This window comes from Branchiostoma lanceolatum, chromosome 1 (assembly GCF_035083965.1).
Source record: "Branchiostoma lanceolatum isolate klBraLanc5 chromosome 1, klBraLanc5.hap2, whole genome shotgun sequence".
NCBI lineage: Eukaryota > Metazoa > Chordata > Leptocardii > Amphioxiformes > Branchiostomatidae > Branchiostoma > Branchiostoma lanceolatum.
Genome location: NC_089722.1, coordinates 37,030,653 through 37,055,947, shown reverse-complemented (window position 1 = coordinate 37,055,947; position 25,295 = coordinate 37,030,653). Strand labels below are relative to the sequence as shown.

The 25,295-nt window shown below is 43.2% G+C and overlaps 1 long non-coding RNA gene across 1 annotated transcript; it reads right to left on the bottom strand.

The window, feature by feature from the left end:
• Positions 1-10,766: 10,766 nt before the first annotated feature.
• LOC136421628 (uncharacterized) lies at positions 10,767-13,994 on the bottom strand. The gene is made up of 4 exons (XR_010753476.1): positions 13,336-13,994; positions 12,991-13,094; positions 12,593-12,780; positions 10,767-11,037 (listed from the first exon to the last, which is right to left on the bottom strand). It is a non-coding gene; the product is annotated as an uncharacterized lncRNA (long non-coding RNA).
• Between the last annotated feature and the right edge of the window lie 11,301 nt (positions 13,995-25,295).

Here is a 25,295-nt window from a genome sequence, read left to right as displayed (position 1 = left end):
CCGATCCTAACTGTCAATCACAATTAGCAGTTTAGCCAATGATTACCTGATAATTAGAGAATCGACCAATGAGGAAGTGGCTGCATGACCGTCAAATATTTGCATTTCTATGTTTTTATTTTGCATTTCTACGTTTTGACGGAGGAGGGCGGAGACCATTGGATCGGTCAACAAAGCTCTAAATTGCTGCATCTTTTTTTTACATTTCATCAGTTATAATATATTCCATATCATATTTTAAAACTTAATGTGATTTAGGAGAAAAACTAAATCTATACATTATTTTTGCTTCTTTGCCTCATTGGCCTCGTCTTCATTCTATCATGTCCGCCGCGTGAGAAAGGTGTATTGTCGAGTGCTCAACTCGGTCAGCTATGCCCCGTCCCATATTTCCGCTCATTTTTGTTCGACACAGCCGTCCTGTCCTCTTTGTACTGTATTGTGTCGCTTCTGAACAAAGCCTGTGACCGATATTCTAGCTCTCTTACTGTTGGTGTATTGTAAACTTCAACTTAAACTACCCCCAGATAACCCCGCTAGGGGCAAAGTAGGGGGGGAGGAGGTCCCAGGCTAAGGCGGGCAGGCCTCCAGCCTGGCGCGGAAAGACTCAACGGTGGGAGCCGTAACAACCGCGCCAGGCAGGGCGTTCCACTTGGGTATGGTGCGGGGGAAGTATGAATATTTGTAAGAGTCTGTTCGGGTGTAAAGTGGTTGAAATTTGAGCGTGTGGCTTCCCCGGGTGCGCCCCTGAGCTGGTTTCAGTAGACTATCTGTATTAATATTGATGTGGTTATTAACTAGCTTATAGAAAAAGGTGAGGCGGGCGTTCCTCACGGTGGTCAAAATGGCCTTGATTTTTCCTAACTTGGAATTCATGAATATTGATAAGGACTCGATGTCAATCACTCCTTTCACTATTGGCAACAGTAGCTGATTGGTTCACACCTTTGCAGGCGGGATCCAGATTTGTTTTGGTTACACCAAGCCGTGTAGAATTTTCCCCGCGAACTTGTCCTTTTCAAATGCGTGCCTTGTCTCCGCCCCCATTGTTCTCCGGTTGGCACATGAACAATACCCAAGCTATTATGTCAGTTATTCCCACATTGAAGCTTCGTACAGACACCATCGTTTCAATTCTTTCTGAGCTATATTTTCGTCCATCTTACCTCACGAAATGCGAGAGCTATAGCCCCTAAGAAATAGCAATTTCCGCCGTAACTCACGGCCATTCCCGGGTCCTAGATTCCGCGCCCAACGCGCTGGGTAAGGGGACCAACTCGCCGAAATGACAAACAAAAACCCGGCATTTCCTACGTACATTATCTGCGCCTTTGTTTGAACACACTCTCAAAATTAAATCGATGAAGTCAAATGTTCCTATATTAGACGAATCCCGTGTGGAAGCATGCGACCCGATAACGTAACGCTCCCCTTATTTGAACATGGCGTCTTTGATCAGGAACTCGTGAACCGGTGTGCCTGACCCTGTACCGACACAGCTACTCATGATAAATAATCAAAACCTACGTTTTCCGATTTGATTACACATTCTTTCTAGTAACAAACTCCTTACATTTTCTAATTTTTGTAATGAAACGAGGTCACAGTGCGTAATTCAATACGCGTGGTAACAGCGCACACGCCAGCGTCTAACTGATGCGCCGAATGTGTCGGTTTGCGCCGACATACACAAACCGACAATATTTCTTGCGGCTTTGGTTATAAAAAGTGCGTTCCTATAAGGAGGAGTAAATTGTAAATTGTAAAAAAGATACATATTAGTAAATGAAATGCTGGGAAACATGGAGGCTGAAGACAGTGTTTTTCTTTATCAGCAGAACTGAATCAGACCGGAAATTCCCTTTGTTTACAATTACCGACGCCATGTCTGTTTTCTCAACCTCCTTATGTAACATACTTGTGGGTCTCAATCGGGACAATTTTTTACATCATTTCACCCATTTGTCTTTCAGTCCCAAAAATGTACCGTTCGGGTGTTTTTAAATAAAGGTGTGCGAAGTTTCTGTCTGTACAAGTCGGTCACCCGGTCGATTTATACAATCATAACAATGTTTCAATTTCTCGTGCCGACAAAACATTTCATGAAATGTCTCCTATGAAACTTCAATAATATCTAAGCGATTTGCTTACAGTACAACTTAACGAATAAACGATCTTTTGATGCTTTCTTGAGAGGACTGAATAAGAATTCACATCTGAGGTCTTTGGTAGTTGAAAATCGCGGGCAATTATCTCGCTTGGCCCGCTCGACGAATACAATGGAAGTATTTCTCACTCATTTGCATCTGGCTTGTGACAGGGCCTAGCGAAATCTTCTGATCTTCGCCGACGCCTTCATTATACTGGCCAAACATTTCCTTTCTACCACGTGTAGTATCTGAACATAGCGAACCCTTCATATTCTGGCCCATATCTTTTAATCTACAAAGGATAATTTGACAAAATTCTCATGATCGAAAGAACAAAACCTCGCCGTCATTTTGATGACGTAGTCTATTTGTTCCATGGTGGCTCACGGGAGATATGGACTGAAATGTGACCCAAAATTCTTCAAAATTCCGTAGAATGATTTTAGATTTCACAGACATCGTCTAAAGTTTCATAGAAATGAAAAATTATTGGTATAAACATTGACAAGGACTTCAACTAATGTTTAGTACGTAAATCAGAAAAATATCCTTTGAGCAGCGGCTACAAAATTGAAAGTTCAGTCACCGGAAGTAGCTTGGCTTACGTTCTCCTGATTAACGTACTATTTTCAAGGCAGTGTATAGCTGTCACTTTTATTCGTACATGTATTTGAAAAGCCAACATATCGTCTTTGTAGGTACTTCTTGCTGTTTCTTGACACGGCCATCGGTTCATGCGTTATTTTGAGATACATTTTGCACTGTGTACTGGTCTAAAGCTATGAATGCAGGGTCGCGGTGGGCACCCCGCGGTGCGGTGGGCGGAGCAGACTTGAATAGCGTTGCGGAAAAATGTATGGCAATTGGACCACCGTGCCTCCTCCTTTCAGAGAGAAGGGTCCACTGCAGGTCATTGAGCATTTGTGTCACGCTGCTAGTCTGCCGGTAGTCATTCAGAGTCACTCGGGCGGCCCTGCGCTGGACGGCCTCCACCGCCTGTATCCCTTTGGTGGTGTACGGGTCCCAGACGGTGGCACTATATTCCAAGTGGGGCCGCACCAGCGCTTTGTAACAAGTGGCCTTGACCCTAGATGGACAATGGGTCAAATTGCGCCGAATGACCCCTAGTACCCTGCCGGCTTTGCTAGTGGCGTAGTTGATATGGGTGTCCCACCGCAGATTGTCGGACAGTTGTACTCCAAGATAGGGGTGGGACTTGACACCGGTGAGGGCTTCTCCACTTAGGGAGTACTGGGTTAGGATGGGGTGCTTTTTACGGGTGATATGGAGGATGTGGCATTTAGAGGGATTGAACGACATAAGCCAACGATTTTGCCAATCTGTTAGCGCATCTAGATCAGACTGTAGACCTTGTGCGTCAGAAGGCGTGCTGATAGTTCGATAAATCAAGCAATCGTCGGCAAATAATCGAACGTGTGAATCTACGGAGCTGGGGAGGTCGTTAATATACAGTAGAAAGAGCAAAGGGCCTAACACTGTACCCTGAGGGACTCCAGAGGTGACCCTGACAGCTTTAGATGTTCCGCCGTCAAAGACAACCCTCTGGGTTCTCTCTGTTAGGAAGGCCCTAAACCAAGACTGAAGAAGGTCAGAAATGTCATAGTGCTCGAGCTTGCTTAGCAGCCGCTCGTGGGGCACGGTGTCGAATGCCTTGCTAAAGTCAAGCACCGCGACATCGACCTGTTTGTTATGGTCAAGATTGTTGGCCAAGTCTTGGAGGGTGAGTACCAGCTGGCTCTCACAGGACAGACCCTTCCTGAAACCGTGCTGCGCCGGGGACAGAACGCCATGAGTGTCAAGATGTTTCATCATGTGGCTGTGCACGATGTGTTCAAGCACTTTGCCACAGACCGATGTCAAGGACACCGGCCTATAGTTGGAAGGCATTGTTCTGTCACCCTTTTTGAAGATTGGAGCGATGTTAGCTGTTCTCCAATCCTCAGGTACGTCTCCCATAGATATTGATTGGGAGAATATTGTCTGTAGTATTGGCGCAATTTGCTCGGCAACAGTTTTCAGGAGGCGAGGTGGTATTCCGTCTGGTCCTGTGGACTTGCTGGGATTAAGACTAGAGAGCTGTTTGGCTACCCCCTCCACTGAGATGTTAAGGGAGGGGATAGTTGGAACTACGGATTCGCCAAGGGTAGGAACGGTAAATTTATCCTCCCTGGTAAACACTGACTCAAACTGGGCTCCCAGTGCATCAGCCTTTTCCTGGGGGTCAGATGTTAGCACCCCCTGGTGTCTAATGGCCGATGCACCAGTAGTGTCTGAGAGATTTGACATAGCTCCAAAAGGCCTTGGGATTATCCTCGATGTTTGTCTCAAGGTAGTTGGAAACATAATCCCTATGGGCCTTCCTAACTCTCGGCTTAACTCCCTTCCTACACCTCTTGAACTTTGCCCAGGCTTCATGGGAGTTGGATCTCCTAGCCTTGGAAAAAAGTTCAGACCGCTTACGAAATGCTTTGCGAATCTGGGGTGTTATCCAAGGTTTGCTAGATTGTGGCCTCACTCGTTTCCTGGGAACATGCTTATTGGCAGCACCACTAACGGCTGCCTTAAACAGCTCCAAGTTTTCTGAGGCAGTATTATGCTGTGCTTGGTCTGCGAACTCACGACTGTATGTTACCATATCCTGCTGGAGTGCATAGATTTTGGCTTCCCTTCACAGGTATATGAGTCGATCTTTCGTGTTTGATGTTTGGGGCTTTACTTGAACGTCAATCAGCGGGATGTCATGATCGCTGAGACCTGGCAAGATTTTGACTCTCTCCACTAAGGTGGAATTTGTGGTGAGAAACAGATCCAGGGTGTTCGAAGTTTGTCCCACAGTGTGAGTTGGTTCGCAGACCATTTGTTCCAGACCGCAGTCATTGGCAAGGCTGATGTACTTGCTTGTGAGACTGGATGGGTTAGGAGCGATGGTATTTGCTTCGGGGTTCCAGGTCGCATCTGGCAAGTTGAAGTCCCCTGCTAGCCAGATGTGGGCATTGTTGTTATTTGCCCGCATTTGCAGCACTGATCTTTCTAGTGCTGCAAAGTCATCCTGACCACCAGCGGGGGGCGGTAGTAGGACCCGATGTAAATGGACTTACTGTTAGCCAGCTGGACCTGGACCCACGTTAACTCGCAGGGACATTCCGGTCCAGGGTGGTGGGTTGCAATGATGTTGTTCTTTACAGCAACAAGCACACCCCCTCCCCGGCTAGCTCGGTCTCTCCTGAACACATTGAACGTGTCCGGAAAGACTTCACTGCTGCCCACTGACGAGTCCAACCATGTCTCAGTGCCAACAACAATGTCTGGTTGCACAGCTTCGCAAAATACATGCAGTTCAGGTATCTTTTTGCGAATGGATCTAAAGTTGACAACACAGGTCCTGACTGGTTTGGTGTGTGTGCGGTCACGAGGTGGTTGGGTAACGTTGTGACTAATAGGCGAAGAGGTAGCGATAGGGGAGCCTATAGATCTTGCTGGACTGGAACAGGTGCTGGTGTCGAAAGAGGAAAAACAATTAGATGTTTCAAAGACTGTAGAGTTGAAAAGACTGGAGCTGAAGTTGGGTAGGCCGCAAGAGCAGCAAATCCAGGACACATTAGGGTTATTGATGGTATTGTAGACCGGTGTTGACATACTCATGCAGTCAGTATGGTACCAGACATCGCATGAGTCGCAACAGATGGCTTGCCGGCCACTGACCGTTTCCCACCCGACAGCTTGATGGCATACGCCGCAGGGGTACTTCGGTGCCCTAGGTCCTGGATTCAACTCCACATCTCCAGACAGAAGTATTATGAGGGTGATACAAAAAAGGGTGAGTTTAGGTCTGCGGTGGGGTGCCAGTTTATCCTTTGAGTTTATAGAAATAGAAACTAGTGCAAGCTTGGAGGGGTGAATGGCATGTCTGTTGTCCAGCAAGGTGGTTAATGGGAGAGGACTGTTAATGGTCTTGTTAAGAGTATGAGATGTACCTTCATGCCTTGGAGTGAAGGGGGAGGGATGGTGTTCCGGATTTACAATTAACAAAGTGAAGTGGATGGTAAGTAAAATGGCGCCCAGCAGAAATGGTGTATGGAACATGCCCATTTGACCTGCAGGGTTTCTCTCCTACTCGGAAAGGAGGAGCGCCACGCTGCTGGGGGAGAATTACATGATAAATAAATGGATACAGTAATAATTGGTGTACTATAAGAGTGTAAAAATGGAGCGGTTTCACCGGTAAAGATGGTACTGCGGCGTCAGACAGTGTGGGGAGGGGGGCACGGTAATAAGACTAAGCTAAAAAGGGGCTAAAATACACAGCCCAAGGGTGACCAGGGGACTTAAAAAACTAGTAATATATATATGGATGTGTGTTGATGAGAGTGACTGTGAAAAGAAAGTTGGATGGGTGAAAAAGAACTAAAAAAAAGCCTAAAGAGTAGAGCTACAGAGAAGCCCGACCCGCCCGCCTGGGGTGACCTCTGACATTACATATTTGGTATGTCATTTGCGATTTATAGCCCTGAAACCCGTTCCTCCTTGCCTTTATGTTGTAGTTTCTGTTTAAAGTAGAGCCGTGTATGGATCTCTGTAGCATGGGCTTGGCTTCTCTATATGCTGAACTAGCTGTGCGTACTTCTCTGGCAATTTTCCGAGGGTCTAGCTCTGCTTCTGGACCATGCAGCTACATCGTATCGACGAAGCTGTTCAAATAAGGCTCCTATATGTATATCATCAGCACCTGGTGACAGCAAAGACCGACGCATCATTGTCAAAATTTTCTTATTTCCATGCATATGACATCCATCTTACTCAGGGTATGTTAGTCAGAGCTATGCTCCGAGCTGTCCAGCCTCTTGGAAACCCAGACTTCGGGGACTGTGCCTCTGGCTCAGTGGGGACTGGTTCAGCTAGGTTAGATGAGTTTGCTGGATGATAATATCAGATATAATTTTTCTTTTTAAATAATCAGCGTGTTTTTGCTCATGTCACCGAGTGCTTCCATAGTCGTGCCTTATCATAGGAAGCAACATCCTCATGAAGAGATGCCGATTATCGATATCTATTAGCTGTGGCAAAGGTTGAAACATGTTGCTTTCAAAGCATGTTCGCCAAAAACATGTAGCTTTCATACAATACAGTCAATAGTGCTGTAATTTCATTCCAAGCAATTCCCTCATTTCAGTTGGTAATAGTCCAGAATAATTTGGTTAGTCAATTTAACATTATTTACCACGGTGCCGATTATCTTTATCGGGAAAACTAAGGTAACAAATAGTTTAAACGTTTCAGTAAAAGTACATTACAGACTATTACGTCCATATGCATATCAGACCCGATAACTTTTGCAACTTTTGCAAAAAAAAAGCAAATTCATAAGAAACATGCATGTTTTCAATGGGAGTGCCTGCGTGGATTTCTACAAGTCTAGACTTGTTATTTTTCCAGTTCTGGTGTTAATGCTGTGTGTTGATTTAAAAAAAAAAGGCTTTCCATCCGAAACTGGTATATACTGGCATCATCATTAGACAGAGAATCCTCCTGAATGTCAACAAACTGATTTTGAGTTAAATAAATGAAGCTTATCTAAATCTACATTACGTTACCCCCAAATAAACCCTTCAGGGGCAACATAGGGGGAGTTGAGGTCCCGGGCTGAGGCGGGAAGGCCTCCAGCCTGGCACAGAACGACTCAACGGTGGGAGCCGTGGCAACCGTGCCAGGCAGAGTATTCAACTGTGGCATAGTACGGGGAAAGAAAGTGTTTATATGTGTCGGTTCTTGCGTAGATGGTGTAAAACTTGAGGTCGTGACTCCCCCGGGTGCGCCCCTCGGCTGGTTTCAGCAAACTGTAAGCGTCTATATTAAGCTATATTAAGATCTGTAGTAACGTGCATTTGAAAATATCTATTGAACAAGACAAACCAGAATTGCTATGTCTAAGTCTGTGTACACTTACCAATGCAGCTGACGTGTCTCTACAGAGTCTATGGAGGTATATTTATTTTTCTATAGGCAGAGGTGCTGTGGGGCCAAATCCCGGAATTTTCCTTTTTGTTTGCAATTGGAAGATTTTCTAATTCCTAAATCATGAGAACAAAGAGCCTCCTTTTAAGTGTCACACACACCACGTAAAGAAACCCCCTCTTTAGAGCTTAGTATGTTGGGGGGCCCACGAGGTACTGCATGGCAGATAATGGTTTTTATCTTTCTGGTGATCCTTATTGCAATATAGTCCATTTAAAATGATATGTATTCAAAAACCATTGAAGCCACGGGAACTGGGGTGTCGGTTGCTGTAGCCGCGCTGATTGGGCCACGGGAGCAGGTCCAGCCGCCTGCTGAAGAGCTGCTCGCACGGCGCCCGGTGCGGGAGGATTAGGGACCTGAGACACAGTTTCCCCAAATTCCCGACGGCTTCCTCTCCCGCAGGCAAACTGCTTACTTTATGCTGTTATTCCTCCTCTTTATATGTTTCTGCTCTCATTAGCATACCAGGTATGTTTGCACACCTCCACTGATCGGTTACTTTCTAAAAAGTTTTTTCGTCTTCGGTCCAAAATCTGCGAATCCTCACTATTCCTTTGGTGGTCAATTCAGGAGATGGTTCCCTTACTCTAAACTTTGCAGGTATCACAGGAACATGCAGACTTGCAGCAGTACACGGGAGCTTACTTGGTATTTCATGGAGCTTACTTGGTATGTCATCTTCTGAATCTGAACACTATCCTCTTCTGTTAGCTTGGCCACTTCTAGTGACTTTCGGAAAAGGTTTAGAGATGGGTGCAGCTAGATAATGAGCCAGGTCCTTAACAAAAGCTAGGGTGTAAGTTGCCAGGACCCGGTGACATTGAGGGATTTATCAAGGTAGTTTCTTCAGTACCATCTGCTCAGTAATGTGTATGTCCTCTTCCGTTAATGTGCCAGATATACTGCTTAATTTGGGGGTTGACGTAAATTCCTCAGACGTGAAAACACTAGCAAAAAAGGTCATTCAGGTCTTCTGTTTCTGCTGCTGCACCATCTTCCTGACCAAGGCATTAACCTTGTCCCTAGCGTGGAGTCTAGTCATAACATACCTCCAGAAATCTTTAGGGTTCTCTTTGATGTCCTTGAAAATCTACCGTTCGAAATTACTACAGATCTCCCTTTTAACATTTCGCAAGTTTTTCACACCTTGCTCAGTCACCGGTCTTACTAGATTTCGTACATTTTGCCCATGATTTCCTCTTAGAGTATCTTGCTTTCGTGGCTCGTTTTGCCTTGAGGTTAGGCTTTGATATGCTGATGCAGTCCTCATTATTATTATTATAATTAATTTTATCAATTTTCGTGGTAAACACTTCCCATGCTTCCGGTATGACCAAATCTCCCAATCGCCAATCTATGGCATGAATTGTCCAACAAGCATTGTCATACTGCAACAGCCGAAATAGATCTGATTGGCGGCATTGACCAAACCTCTATCAGCGTCGTCGTCAGCTCCATCACCTGTGTCTCCACCATAGTCTGTTGATGTCGATGTTGCCAAGTGCCGTTGTTACCGCTGGTCTTGCATGGCATATGAAAAAAATGACCCCATGCAGTCATGCTCCTGCCCTAGCTGTTTTTGTTGAGAAATTTTTGCATTTTTAGCGGTTTTGGGAACCTTTGAACCTACACTAGAAGTAAAAATTAGACAATGCATGATATTTTTATGGGTAATATTGCTAAAATGAACCTGTCATTTTTCGCCTGTCTTGCCAAATTTTGGGGCAAAATATTCCGTCGGCCTTACACGATCCACTGGTGCAAGTTTATATTATTTTTACTTGCAAATCTTGAAAACTGCTTGCAAATTACAAGTTGCTTTATTGTATTTCGGAAGGCCAGTACGTTTTGATCATATTCGAATATCACATACGGGTCAATAAAGTTAGTGGTTGGCATTTTTTTATATATTTGAGGGTTTTTTGTCTTGTCCCGTGGCATCCTGTTTAAGTAGCAAGCAAATTAGTCCCGCCTTCTGAGTTTTAGGATGATTGCCTAAGTGAAACGCATAGTTGAATGTATCTAACATAGGTTGCTTCAGAAGGGTGTAAAATGTTGTATGAGGCGCAGCTTTGTTAGATCCTGGCCAGACTTCTCCTTTCTTTCAGAACAATTCTACTGGTTCTACATCATTGTGAACTTTTGGACGGAAAGTTTTTACGACATACTATGTCATTACCATAAGCACTGGCACTGCCTCTGACCAATGCCTCGTTTGTCTGCACACTGCGGTGTATCTGCAGCAAACCGATGTTTGCCTGCTGGAGAGTGCAGATATATGCGGTAGCAGGTCACAGAGGAGATAGAGGATGGCCAGCAGAGTATGGTAGTCCTTCTGCAAATCCAGGAGAGGCAAAACGCTGTCACATTGTTTGCCTTGCGATTCAGGTTAAGTGGTACGGCGGGCAGGCACGCACCTGTAAATGGCATTCCATGTCTCAGTGACAGAGCCAACTTGTGTTTACAGCGTTCTTCATCCCAGTCCTGATTATATCTAGCATGTCCTGAAGTTATGATATAATATACTTCGCATTTTATACAGTGAATTCTTAACGTTTTGTTACGTTTAAACTTGCTTCTTTGTCATTTTCATAGAAATCTCAGAGTTGTAGCTAATTTTGTTACTATATATAGTGTCACGGATAGACTTGAATTTACAGCATACCTGGATCTTGGTTTGGGCTTGACATCCTGCGCGCTGAGTTGTTATAGAACTAAAACAGTCCTTGGAGATTCGGCTTGACTCTGGTTTGGTCAATGATGAAAAACTGATCCTCCTTGGAGGTGCCAATCCTCTAAGTCGAATTCCAATGCGGTGGTGTCTTGTGGATGGTGCGCTGCCAAAACGCACCTGAGAGAACAAAAATGATTTGTTACCCTCTTCAGTAAGAACAACTTCTACTCTCACTGTTAAACACATTTGGAAACTTGCACACAGAAAAAAACATTATTCACAATTATTACCTTCGCCGAGAAGGTTATGCAGAGGGTAGCGTTTGTCTGTTTGTAGTGGCACAGCATAACTCGAGAATGCCTTGATGGATTGTTTTGATATTTGGTATGTTGGTAGGTTTTGATGAGACCTAAAACGATGAGATTTTGGGCCCCCTAGCGGCTTCTTACGGTACTGCAGCGGAACTTCCTGTTTTGATGACTCGTGTTCCGGACATGCTATGGAACTTATTTTTGAGTGGTAGATAGATCTTTGGACAGAGAGCAAGTGGTGTGGGTTTGGGCCCCCTAGCGGCTTTTTTGGAACTGCAGGATCAGGTTTTGCGTCTGACTTTGAAAGGGAATAACTCAAGAAGGGCTTGATGGATGGTAATGATTTTTGGTAGGTAGATAGCTTGAGTGATGATGTCCATGATTAGACACTTCTTATGCAAATCGGTATCTAATTTGCATAATTAATTAGGAAAGTTTATACATCCGCCAAATTCCATGATAGGACTCTGAAACATGTGACATATGTAACTGAGGAAGAGAGAAATATCAATTGATATGAACTATGCAAATGAAGACCTCATTTACATAATTAATGAGAAAATACTATAACAAGATGACCTTGATGGATGGTCATCATTTTTGGTATGTGGATAGCTTGTGTGATGCTTAGTTTGATTGGAAAATAATTATGCAAATCAGATTCTAATTTGCATAATTAATAAGGCAACTTTAAAAATCCGCTTTGTTCCATGATATGACTATTCAAATTGTAACTGAGGAAGAGAGGACTGTTAATAGATAGAAAATATGCAAATGTGGGTCTAATTTGCATACTTAATGAGTAACTTGTATAATTCCACACTGGCAAATGACGGCAATTTCATACATCTAATACTTTTTTTGTGGCATCGGGAATTTATGTGAATGTTAACATCGTTGAATAAAATTATGTTAATAAGGGCCTCTTTTGCATAATTGATGATAAATATTAGCATAACCGTAGGCTCATAAGTTGTTAAGCTGATACTTTGGACATGTTATATTTTACGACAATCAACTGGTATGATTTATTATTGATGAGAAACACTCCTAATACGTCAGTCATAAAGGTTAAAATCATTTGGCGAAGGTATGAGGTCTTGGAACTCTAGTTATTATTTGCAGAGACTTAGAAGGTCTGCATAAATTGGAAGATTTGAATTCGCCTTTGCCGGCTTCACGTTGGCCATACGCGGTGCCAGAAAACATTTAAAGTTGCCTATCATTTAAACGCAATATTTCTTTTATACACAATGCAACCAAATGGAGATCCTGCTAGATTACCTCTGTGGGCAGTCACTGAAACAGGAGGAAATTCTCATTAGGCCCATCACATTCATTTTTGAATTAATCAATTCTGGATGAAATTTGATTCAAACTCGACCGGTTGGCGCTGGCAATAAAATGACAAATTTACATACCAAGAGAGGCTGACACCTTTAAGTCGTTCTCCTAGTTTCGTACCGACGATTCTTTAGTGGAGACAGCCTCGACAACCGAGGTCGTGTCTGTCCCGTGCCGATCGGACTGGTTGTCATCGGTGGGGACGGCCCTAATCCTCCCTCTCTCGAACAATCGCTTTTTGTTTGCCCCCATGGATTTCACGTACCTGAATGAAAATACAAAGCCACACAGTAAGGTAATTTCCATAGATATGTTCACAAATAATTTATTGAAGCGCTGCTGAACAGGTACCCTACTAATCGTTAGAGCACCGGGAGGTAAGCAATTGCGACCGTAACATTACTGAGAAGTCAAATACTCTATAAGATGCTTAAGTACAAATCAGATAGTCACGCATACTAATGATTGCATTTACCTTGTTTTCTGTTTGTTCCTGCAGTTCGATATACTCTTCTTGATGGCTTTCTTAACGGTCGTGATACTAATGGTGCTGCTAAGTGTTGGGCACCATACTAGCATCTGTGGATTTTGTGATAACATTGTAAGAGTCTATAGCGCTCTATAGTAGCATCTTTATATGAACAGGAAGGGTAAAAATCCTCGCTTGCGCTAATGAACTAGGTGGTTTACCAACACTACCAGTACCGCGGGAAAAGGAGAATTGCTATATTGAAGTGAATTTTACAATAACGCCATAACTGCCTGACTGAGACTGAGAGACATATGACTGTGACCAAGGCCACTTTGAAATTCACTTCACCTCGTCCGTTGCACCGTCAAAGTTCCATTCATTCATCTCGAAATGGTATTCCTTTATCACCGTGCGTCTATTTTTCTGTAGGAGAAAAGCAGTAACAGTTACATTTATCAACTCTACCACGCCATACATAAAGCTTTTGATTTGTCGTAAATGCGATCAAATGACGAAAAATCAAATTAGTGCATTATCCTATTTGATTAATACAATTTCTATTAGGGATGGTTGAAAATATGGTTTTCAAACTTACACTGAAGTAGCTTCTTCCCTGCTAGACTTATTTGTCCGTCGGTAGCAGGCTGTCAACAGTATGATAGATGAAACCTTGTCATGAAGCACCTGACTGTTCGCGTTAACCAGGGAGCACCACGTGGAGGTCAAGCAGTACGCTCCTTTTTTTTCAAAATTTCTTTGTGGCTTTCTGATTTTACCTTTTTTGGGCTTTTCCATTATCGTCTAAACATATATTCACAAACACCATCATTATCGAACGGCCATGACAATCATAGCATTTTCTTATTGAAAAAGCAGATCGCTTCAAGCAACATATACCGTTTAATTTCGTAAACGGTCAGACCTTTCAGACAGCATTTTATTTATGTAATTAAATAAAATGGCTGTTAATTGGGTGTATAGACATCATCAATTACACTATCCAACTGTCAGAGGTCCATATTTTCCTTAGTCTTATCTTTAAACTGCAATATCAAATGAGGCATCTTTTTCAATCTTTAATTTTGGGTAGAGAATTACCTGGTTGAGGATTCGTACAGCGTGGAGGAATGTTTGATTGTGTAGGCGCTGAATGTATTGTTCTTGTTTTCAGTAGGCAGATAGGAGATTTGTTGGATTTCCGGTAGAGGTGAAAAGTTACATCACATTGGTAGATGCTTTCCCGTGTAATACATGTTCAGTGCTACGCGGAAGTCACATCCTCCGTTCACCTCCCTGTTGCCCAGAATAGTCATCATAAACTTGTTTGATCTCACGGCAGATGGCACATGTATGCAGTACAAGTTTGGATGTGGTGAGGGACATCATACGATTTAGGCTCACATGTTTCTGGGCAGTTAAACAGTAATGCAGGGTGGCAAATTCAATTTCAATGTATTATACGTTCAATGCCATTCAGTTCTTCCTTTAGAAACGCTTTCAAAGGATTAGCCGCACAGCTCTTGTTTCATGTACATCCAGGCCACCATGAGAGAACAGGTTCTTTGTCAGCTCATCTTTAGATAACTGGTCCACTGCTGTCATCCCGTCCATGGCCTTTTCGATCAGCAAGAGAATTGTGTTGTACCTTGTATAAATACTCGATGTCATCATGGTTAAGCTCGGCTGTTGACGAACGTTCTATACTACGTTCTAGTAGTATATAAATCATAACACATGCGAGAGCGATTCTCGATTCTTCGAATGATGTCAATATGACGTTTGTGATCGAGGACGTAGGTAACTAAAGAAAGGCGCCATTGTTTACTGGCATTTTAGAAAATGACTGTTAATTAGCTATAGATACATGACAGATCATATTGAGCAGCTTTGGAACATATTTTACGCCACCCTTAGTCTTATCTTTCAACTACACCGTCAACATGGGCATCTTTTCCGATAGTGTACTAAGGCCAACGTTTCCATTGACAACATTAATTTGCATGTATGCTCTAAATCCTACTCTGCAAACCACAGGCAGAGGAACGATCTCAAACTAAAACCATCTCGGTATATCCATCAAAAGGAAAGACCTACCTGCTGCAACCTGTCCCAAAGTCATTGTGCAGGATCGGTGCAATTGTGTCGGCCAGGATCTCTCGGCAGAAGAAGTCTGCGTCCACGATATCGGGGAAGACAATAATGGGAGTGGTCCCTTTCTTTGAATTGCCGGGTGTTTCGGGGTGGTTTAATCTTAGGCCTGTTCTCTCGGCGGAATCTAAACAAAGAAACACGTAGAAAAATCCAAGAATGGAACAGGGTTTCACTTGAAGGCTCCAAGAAATGCATATTGCACCCTCTCTGTAGCCGACACCCTTCATACAATTCTCTCTATTTGGCCTGGTAGAGGCTAAGGCAACTCATGTTTCTTCAGGTTCAACTAGCTGTTGCTTTCTCATGTATCTTGGACTGATGTGTGCTGTGCTTACCTGAGTAGTCTGGAGGCGATTTATTCGCCCTCCTTTGGTGGCGTGGGCTGCCTCATTTGCTAAGTCATCAGATCATAGGGAAAAAGGGAGCCTGCAAACCTCACACACAGCCGGTGGGGCGATGTTTAACAGCCGTGGTGACATCTCAGCCTCCATGGCACATGCCACAACTTCTAGCGCTCCTAGACAGAAAGTAAACAGACTTATATGCTTATCAGAATTCTTCTCTGCAAGGCTGTCTACACCACACCTGACAAAAGTTATTCCACAGTCACAAAACCCAGGTGTCCCAACCTCACTGATGACCCGGGATTGACGTGTGGCCTGTAATGAGTAGGCAAGAGGCTGTGATTTTGTAGATAGAAATCCCTCACATATTTTGAGCGGGATACTTGGAAAAAATTGCACTTGCCTCGAGCTTTGAAGAGTGGGTGAGCCGGAGGTGAACTAAGATCTTAGAAAAACGTTAGGGTGAGTCTAGCGTCAACTAAGGTTTCCGGTTTAAAACGTTTTATTTCCTTATGTCATTTGTTTGTCGCCTGTTTTAGCCATAAACTCTCGAAGTCCCTGCTGGCATAAGCAATCAATCTGAGGCGCTGGTGAGATGTGAAATGCCGTGTAATCCTTGTTAGATGTGAGATTGGTTTAAAGATTGGAAACCTTTTTGTGCTGATTTTTCATTCCAGCCAAAACGTTGAGATGCTTGTTTGGCGTCAGAGGTTCTTTCTATTCTTGAACATTGTGTATATCAGTTTTTGATTGTATAAACACTGACAACATACAATGGTCTAAAAGTATAGTTAAAGGATGACAAGAAATAACAATATGTTTTAAAGAATGATTGGTTACAAATAACATAATCAACTGTACTACTTCCTTTTGATACTATATTATTAGGTAACAAGTAATATTTCCGTGTAGATCACCGGCTACCCTTTAAACAGGTCAGTTTGGACTGAGAGGTCACAACTTAGTGTGCCAAATTTGTTTGGTGGTGCCTTGTACATGTGCTGTCTGTCCTAACTACAGTTTAAATTTACAAATTGATTGCTGTCGTCATGGTCATCATTGTTAACACGGTCTTGAAGACTGCCGAAACGAGAGTTTAAATATCCCCCCAGAACAATGAATCCTTTTGCGCTGTGTCTGGAGATTTCATTTTCTAAAATTTCTATAACATGATTTTCAGAGTTTCTGTGTGTAAGTGGATGAGCTCCAATATACACGGAGCAGATAAAATGTCTTTAGACAGTCCTAAAAGTTCACGATCTAGTCGCACCCAGAGGATATCTGGAGACTTGGATATGCGGTGTTGGTCCTCAAGTGTTGTGAAAGGTTTGACTGAACAGCAAAGTCCTCCCAGCACTGCCCTCACAATGTGCCTGCGCTCCTCGTAAATACTTCAACAGTGCTACAGAAATCCTTGTTCTCACTATGGGTAAGGGTTTTGCAGCTTGTGAGATCATTTTGTTACAATCTTGGTGTTCACTCGCCCCTGCCTTCTGACTTAAGTGAGTTCTGACGAGGATTTTGGTGATGGAGTGCTCTGGGGTTCCATACTAATCAGCTGGCTTGGTTATGCGTTTAAAAGTTTGAGAATTGGCGCTCCTCATTTTCAGCCATGAGTGGACTGATTGCTGCGGTTATGTAGATAGCAAAAGTGTGGTCTCTCAGGGAGTGGATATACAATCCCCAGATCTTTCTGTTGGTCAAGATCCTGAGATTTGCAGGAAAGACTTGTCTCAGCATGAGATGGTGTAGGAACATTGTATTGGGCATGCGTTAGATCTTGGTCATGTTGCGCTCATCTGCGTATTTATGAATGAATGAAGACCTTTATTGCACATTTCTGTCACTCTTCGCTAAGTACAAGTCAAAATAAAATACAAGTACAATTAACGGACATAAAAGAGTATGACTATCATTAGATAAATTCTACTTCTACAGACCTGTTTTTCAATGGGAGGTTTGTCTAGTCGCATTAGGAACATGAATTTTTGTACAGTGATTAAATGTGTGAAGTAGGGAAATAGGTTTTCTACAAGCTTATACAGTTCATCTCTTTCTTTGGTATATAATCCACATTCTACCACAAAATGACATTCGTTTTCTATCCTATTCAAAGTACAATGTTTACATTAATAAGTAGCAGATTCTCTGCATCTCTGCTGCCGATCACTTTATAGCTTGCCTTCTGTTGTTTCTCAAGCTCTGTTGTGAGCACAATAATTTCATACCGCATGTCAGAGGCCCTTAGCATGCCTTTATCTCCTAGGATAGTGTTCTTGACTGTATTGTTTCCATAAATTCCTTAGGCACGCGACTTGGCAGTTTTTCTTGAATGTTTTTGCGATGACTGCTTAATATGTCGTCATGCCTGGCCTCGCTGTCATATGCTGAATGTTCATTTGGTCTATACTTAGTGTTGGGTCAGGTTACAGAAGTGCTGGCATGCGCTTTATGCCGTGCAGTATCCTTTTTATTTCGACTTGAACATCCTTCTTTGTCATGTTTTCAGCTTCAGTGTAGGACACTGATTCTCGGAATGTCAGTTGATCTTTCGTTTCTCCTTTTTTGTTAGATGGTTAAATGGATCTGGTAGTGTGGAGAGACTCTGATACGTGTGACTAGTCTGTCGAGGAGGAACCGTTGGCAGGATCGTCTGTGGGTACATGCCCACAAGCTATGCACTCCTCTTATATAGATTTGGCAGAGGCAATGATTTAAAAAAAAAAAGTTCTCACAGGTCAAATTGCCTTACAGGATCATCGCTCTTGAAGAAACGCAAGATGTCTAGTTTGTACTCTTTCATCGTTGCTTCTATTGATATCGCTAGAGATGGTGGGTCATCACGTCTTGTCTTCGTCTAGAGGGATTGCTCAGCATCGGAGGAGATGATGATGATGTAAATTACTGGCTGTTCAACCATTAAATGTACTGACAGACCACCCTCCTTAAAGCAGGATCCCTATCGCTCGATTCGTCGTTGGCTCGCTCGCGTAGGGCCCCTACGCGAGCGATATACATATATATATATACCTATATGCATACTACATGTCCATGATTGGCAAACGTTGCTCCGTCCTCCCAAAACATGAGGGATGATCATTCATGGATGCTTTGTCAAATGGAACATGTTCCCAAGTTCAACGGTGGGATCTGTCACAACCGTGCCAGGCAGAGCATTGCACTGGGGAATGGTACGGGGGAATACGAATATTTCAATAGTTCTGGCGTTGATGGTGTGAACTTTGAGATGGCTGCTCCGCCTTGGTGTGCCCCTTGGTTGGTTTTAGTAAACTGAAAGTGTTTATATTAGCGGATTGTTAACTAGCTGGTCAGCTAGGGCTTGGCCGGGTACGAGTTCCGAAGCATGCTCGACATCCTCTGCTGATGCTTCTTCCTGGTCTTCTTTGGCGTCTCGACCTTTTTCATTTGGAAAGAAAAAAAATGAAAAGAATTGTCAGCTTTGTGAACTTGACAAAATTCAAAAAGCATTCCCTTTCACATGATGTCAAGGGCAATTTTTATGCATGCAGGAATAAACACAAAGTGCTTGGCATTGGAAAGGATAGCATAATTTTCTACGTCTCGCATCGAACGTGTCAATGGTGAGGTGTACAGACATTGAGCTTGCATTACGGAGTCTTGGAAACTTGAGACGTATTCGAGACCAATTATTGTATGCTCCTCGACATTTCTTACGTTGAGAGGTCTTGAATTGTGATGTATATGAATATTGAGCTTTATATGAATATTTATGAATAAAAATGATGATTAAATATGATAATATATGAATGAATATAAATATATTGAGCTTCATCTTGGCGATCGGAAATGAAACCATCTGACTTGTTTGAAAATCTTTCAGCTTGCTTTTGATGAATACTATCTTTATTAAGCTTTATCTCGGTGAACAGACTGAGATAAACTGACTGAAACAACTCGTTTACCTTTTTTTGGTAGGGATAGAGGTAGTTGTTTACGTCCTTAGGGAGTTTGAAGTCATTACATACGGTTACTATTCCATTATCTTCCTCGCTCAGTTTTGCCTAATACAGTAAAAAAAAAAGTGTGTCCAGGAAAAGTATACCCATACCACTGTGCTCACTCTCTCATCTATAGTCTTATTCCCTCCTGCATTTATTTTATTACAATCAATATCTTTTAACTAGCCTTTGGCGCATAATATGAATATTTGGCTTTACTTTAGTGGTCAGAGATGCAACCATTTGATGCCTCCTAGTTGGTTTAGATACAGATTGTGGATTATGTCATTGCGCAGTTTGAAGTCCAGATACTCATACCATGCCGTTATCTGCCTCGCTTCTTACCTTTCTTAAGTACAGCTTGTTGATTATGTCCTTGCGCGGTTTGAAGACCGGTGTCATCAACAAGGTCCATGTCCTGCTCCAGGACATGGGCCTTCTCCCCCTGGAGCTACTTGGAAGCCAGGTACTCTTGCAAGGACTGGGAATGCTGTTTCATGTCCTGCTCCAGGACATCGGCCTTCCCCCGTGCAGCTGCTTAGCAGCCAGGGACTCCTGCAAGAACTGGGTCTGCTGTTCCGCAAAGTGGAGCTCTGCCTGCATTATTTTCTTCATTTAAAGGAACATATCTCATTTAAAGGAACATATCTCAGTCATAAGCAATGTGCTTAATACAGCTGTATACAAAGTCTTTTTAATGATACCATATGTTAACAAGGAATTAGGGAGTTGGGAAGTGATTTGCATTTGGGTTTTCATGATTCAAAGCGGTGGAGTTAGCCACCATTGCAGGGGGTACCTGAACATGCTAATACAGGAACCTATAACTGTCCTGTGCTCTTGTTCCTCAATGTCACACAACAAAACAATAATATCCAATTGGCAGCAGACAAGCCCTTGAGGTTGGCTAACATGCAACTATGATTTAATGTACTCATTCAGTTTATCTAACGATAAAATGCGCAATTTGATGCCGGCCGACGACCTTTTGAACGTTTTCTTCACCAAGACAAGAACGAAAACACTCCATGGATTTAAAAAAAAAATCAAAACTTATAGTCCAATCAAAACATTACCATAGTTCAGCACCCAGATTTGTCCGTCTTTTGGGTCTGCGGCTAGCGGGTGGGAAAAGGCCCGGCAGCCATGAATGTCTTGTGTGGTTGGGAGGGCAGATCCGTGTCAATCACAACCAGATTCGTCTCTCCAGTTTTGGCTTTGTGTTCACGTTTTCATGGTCAGCAAAGAACTTCTCAGCATCACCGGATGTCCATCTTCCACCTCTATCTCCACTTCAGAGAGATCTAAGGATTGCGTCCATGCTTTGAGAGGCAGGCTGCTGCCAGACTCATTCCTCTCCTTTTGTTGTGACCGGCAGGGATTTGTTGTATTATGGTTATAATATAGCCTATTTCAATCAACGTTGACCATGGAAAAATCCGACTAGTAATGAACATCAATCATTCAGCTTCAATCCGAAGCTACTGTTAAACGGTCCTATCGGGATGAAAGCCTCTGCCACATATAAGGCACATATATTTTGGTTACACAATGCATTAAGCACATCACAGGCTACTTCATTGTACTGAGGAGCCCCATTCAATTTTAACAAATTAGCTGAATGGAAAACAATGTGAAATTATAAGATAATGGTAAAATCGATAACCTTCATTCTGGTCCCAAGGTACATATATAAAACAATTATGTTTGTATCTACATGGTTTACCTGAGCATGGATCTCATCCTGGGGTTAGTTGCCATGTAAAACTTTGTCAACTCTACCAGCTGCTTTTGAGCATCCGTGTACACGGTCCGAACTTGCGCTTCTTGTGGTTCAGGATGGACGAGTCTACGGTGGTTCGGACTGAACAGGTCTGCAATATCTGACAGACAAACCGAGAGTTTCATTGCCAGGCAAAACTCATATATCTGGTTGGGTTTGATTAAATCAAATAAAAATATATATTTTAATAAGGATATATGCAAGTGCCTTTCCCTTTTTGAAGACCACGTCTTGTAACGTGCATTGAGTGCCAGAAACACTGGTCGAGCCATGTCCATGAATGAAATTCAACAAGTATTTCGTAGTACATAAACTTCATATAACAAGATGAATTAATTATAAACTTTCTATAGATTGAACTAAAGAATTACCAATGACAAGCTACCACAGAGGTTTGTACATGTGTGTGTATGCTTTATTACTCCCCCGTTTTCATAGATGGCAACCTCATTTACCCTGCGCAGCAATTGAAAGTTTCTCAGAAAATTTCAAAGAAAAAAAATAAATCTTTCTACGTTTTTTTAGCTCCGCCATGTCTGTCAGCTTCTCCTTTATGACCATCGTCATTACCTCCCCAATTATCTCCATAATCATCATTACCACCATCTTCTCCATCTCCCTGCAATCAAACAAGTCCTCTAGTCACAAGTGGCACATAGGTCATATTTTGCATGATATTGCAATTATGAAGACCAACGCAGCACAGTCGCTGTCTAGTGCTAGTGGCATGGGGGCCTTTGCAGGTGAAATAGAGAAAGAGCACTGACCAAACTTACATTTGAATGCCGCTGGCAAACAGAATTGGAGTCATCTCCACGATGACCTCCATCGATGACTCTCCATCTCCTGCTCCTCTGACCACCTTCTCTTCCCCTTCCCTATTTCTCACTGTGCCTCCACCACCATCCTCTTTGTTCTTGTCACCCTACAATTCATACAATTCATTCAGTCACCAGTGGCACATAGGGCACTGTCAGTGTCCTTGCTGTTTTATTAGCAGGGCATATTTTAACATGGAGAGGTTGTTAGCCCTTTCCCTTTTAACAAGCTCTAGGCAGCTCCTAAAACATGGGAGCCCCCATATACATTTGACACACCACTCAGCAAATTTTAAGGATAGAAAGTCTCTTTATGCTCTTCATGATTTTGTATCGTCAAATGAGTCATACTTTTAAATTTTGCATGATATTCAAAATATGAAGTTAAGGGTCATGCAAATTCAGTGTAGGTCGCAACACAATCGTCGTTGAGTTAATGGGGGCCTTAGCAGTTGAACAAAAGCTGGCGAACTGACCAAAACTAAACTGGTATCCAAGTAATCATCCAGGCGCCTCGAGCTCTCCACTTCAGAGTCCTCCGTGCACCCTCATGATTTCAGCCCCGGGCTACGACGTCGGATCCACGGTGCCCCAAAACCAGCTGGCGTGTAGCAGCTGGATGGCAGAGAGCCACAGGTCCACCTTGACGTCTTCGATGGCGGATCCCTCTTCTAGTGCTTTGGCCAACTTCTGTGCGTAAATGTCTGTGAAGGACTGTGTAAAGCCCTTCTTTAATGCATCGTTGACGCACGCGTCAGAGTCCAGGGACTGCAGCTCACCAGTGCAGCTGGCCGGCTCAAACACTGGCTTGATGTTCACCGCCTTAGCTTTTCCAGCAGACCGGGTGTGTACCTTGTAGACATCAAAGATCGCCAGGCCGGACTGATCGTTGTCAAGGCCCAGCCCAGCTCTGTGCCTTCATGAAGGTGGTGACAACTGTCTCGACGTACCGCTCCATGCTGTCTGCGTTTGACCAGTGGGATTCAGGCCAGGCCGTTTGAAGTCTACTCTACAGCATGGCTATAATCATCTGACACAGATATAGGCCTCCCTCCCCATTTCCTGTTATGATCTATAAAATATCCGTATCATACGTAAAGGCGAAATTTTGTTATGTATGTCGCCTTCTTTTCAATAGTCGATATATATTTTGAAGCATTTTCTAGCTGACCTGTGTATTTAAAAAAGTTGTGATATCATTGAGTGTACCTGTTGAATCCAATTCGGACACTTGGTCTCCCCCAGCAGTTCCCCGCTATAATTGGTGACTTTGACCGGCGCGTGCTGCGGTCATGTCCTGTGGCGAAACCTAGCTGCGGAAATTGTGAGGAACATGACTTATTATACTGTGATTCTTGACTTTTTTATTGTGGTTTCATGTTTGAGGTGTTTTATTGTGACCGCTTCAAAGCGAACTTAAAAGTGGCTAAAAAAAGAAACCTGTGGAATTGACATGGTATGGGTTCTACTATGGGTCATAATTTCGAACGGGTGTCATCGTTAAATTGTTTAAATTTCATGATGTCACAAAATATGAAACTGAAATGAAATACATTACAGTACGCAAAGTATTCTATTAATTTCTGTCGAGGAATAAATGTTTCTCGCAAATATCGTTTACATAGAACATGATATCGGTAGTAACTATTTGCAACTTCTGTGCCTTCCTTCCTTCCTTCGTCGTTTTACTAATGCTTTCACACATTCTCAATTTCTTATGGCACAATCATTTCACCAATCAGTTCACCAAGTTGATATACCCGTATATCAAGTGTTTAATCATTATGGCAATACTTTATTTCACATATCTGTTGCTAGTCGCGAAGTCTGTTTAGAGGTATCTTCTTAGTTTGTGCTCTGTCGTGGTTTGGTGGTGGTATACTGTGATTCGACAGCTGTGTTGAATCGGTGTACAGTCAAACTTGTCTAAGACGACCACCCTGGGGACCCATCTAAAGTGGTCATCTTAGACAAGTGGTCTTCTTAAACATAATACAAAATGACAAGATACGACAGACACAAAGATTTTAAAGTTAATGGTGTTTAATTACATGTGGTGCAAAGTTTTCCATTCAAAAACCAAGCTGGCCTACATTACATAAATCAGTTCCATACAAAAGTGGTCTGATGTTACATTCATGTACTACTCCGTACATTATGAGTTTATACATTGTAGAGTTCATTCATTGCAGAGTTTATACATGTACTTAGTCTTGAAGTACTGGTCTATCTAAGTCTGTCTTGCTGCTAGTCTTCGCTGGCTCCATACTGCACTAAGCATGTCATCCGCATAATCCAACATATCTAGCAGATCTCCTAACCCTTCCTCTGCTCACATGTTATTTATATCACGCATCAAATTTACAAAACAGTTCAGGTTTGGAACCTTACTATTAGTACTGGCAATCTCTTCTTCTACCTCATCAGAATCCTCCTTCTCCTCATCCTACGGCTCCCCCAGCAGGGTGGTGGCGTCTCCGTCCCAGTCCCTCCATCTGTGTCACAGTTCACCATCGTGCAGCGAAGCTGTTGATTTGGCTCTGCTTTCCTCCTTTCTGCTTGTTTTACTCGGGCACATCGCTGTGTTCTTCTTGTTCTGGTGAGCTGGGGGCATGCTGAACATATGCTGTGCTGACTTGACTCAGCTTTTTTTTTTGCTGAGCCCTTTTTTCCTGTCTGTCGTATAAACGTTGAGATGTGGGGCAGGGGTGGGAGCCACACGAACACTGTCCTCGTGAACTGGTCGTGTGCGGCGGAGGGACTTTGGGTTGGTCCCGGTAGAAGACTCTGGCCCTACACCCCCCCCCCCCAAGCTTCACAAATCTTGGAATGTGTTCAGTAGGGTAGGTCGGAATAGCCATAAAGGCAAATTGGTCTCCGGCTTCACAGTTGGTAAGTTTTCCGTCGGCTTGAAGCATTGCACGCTTCAGAGGTCCAAGAGGTTTGACCCCATAGCTTTTTAGACCAGACGCTATGACTCCATCGTCAACGGAGAGGGTTGCATCTCGGACCGTGATTCTAACTCCATTACGATGTCCACTTATTTGTCGCGAAGACTAATCCCAAACGCGATGAGAAAGGCGAGTTCCTCTGAATCACGTAAATAGAGCTAGAGACGCCATACCCCGCGAACCTGTTGAATCCCGGCTATGTTTGATGATTGAACACAGCGCGCTGCGGCTTTGTAGACCTCGACATTCGTGAAGTAAGACTCGGACGAACTAACAGCATG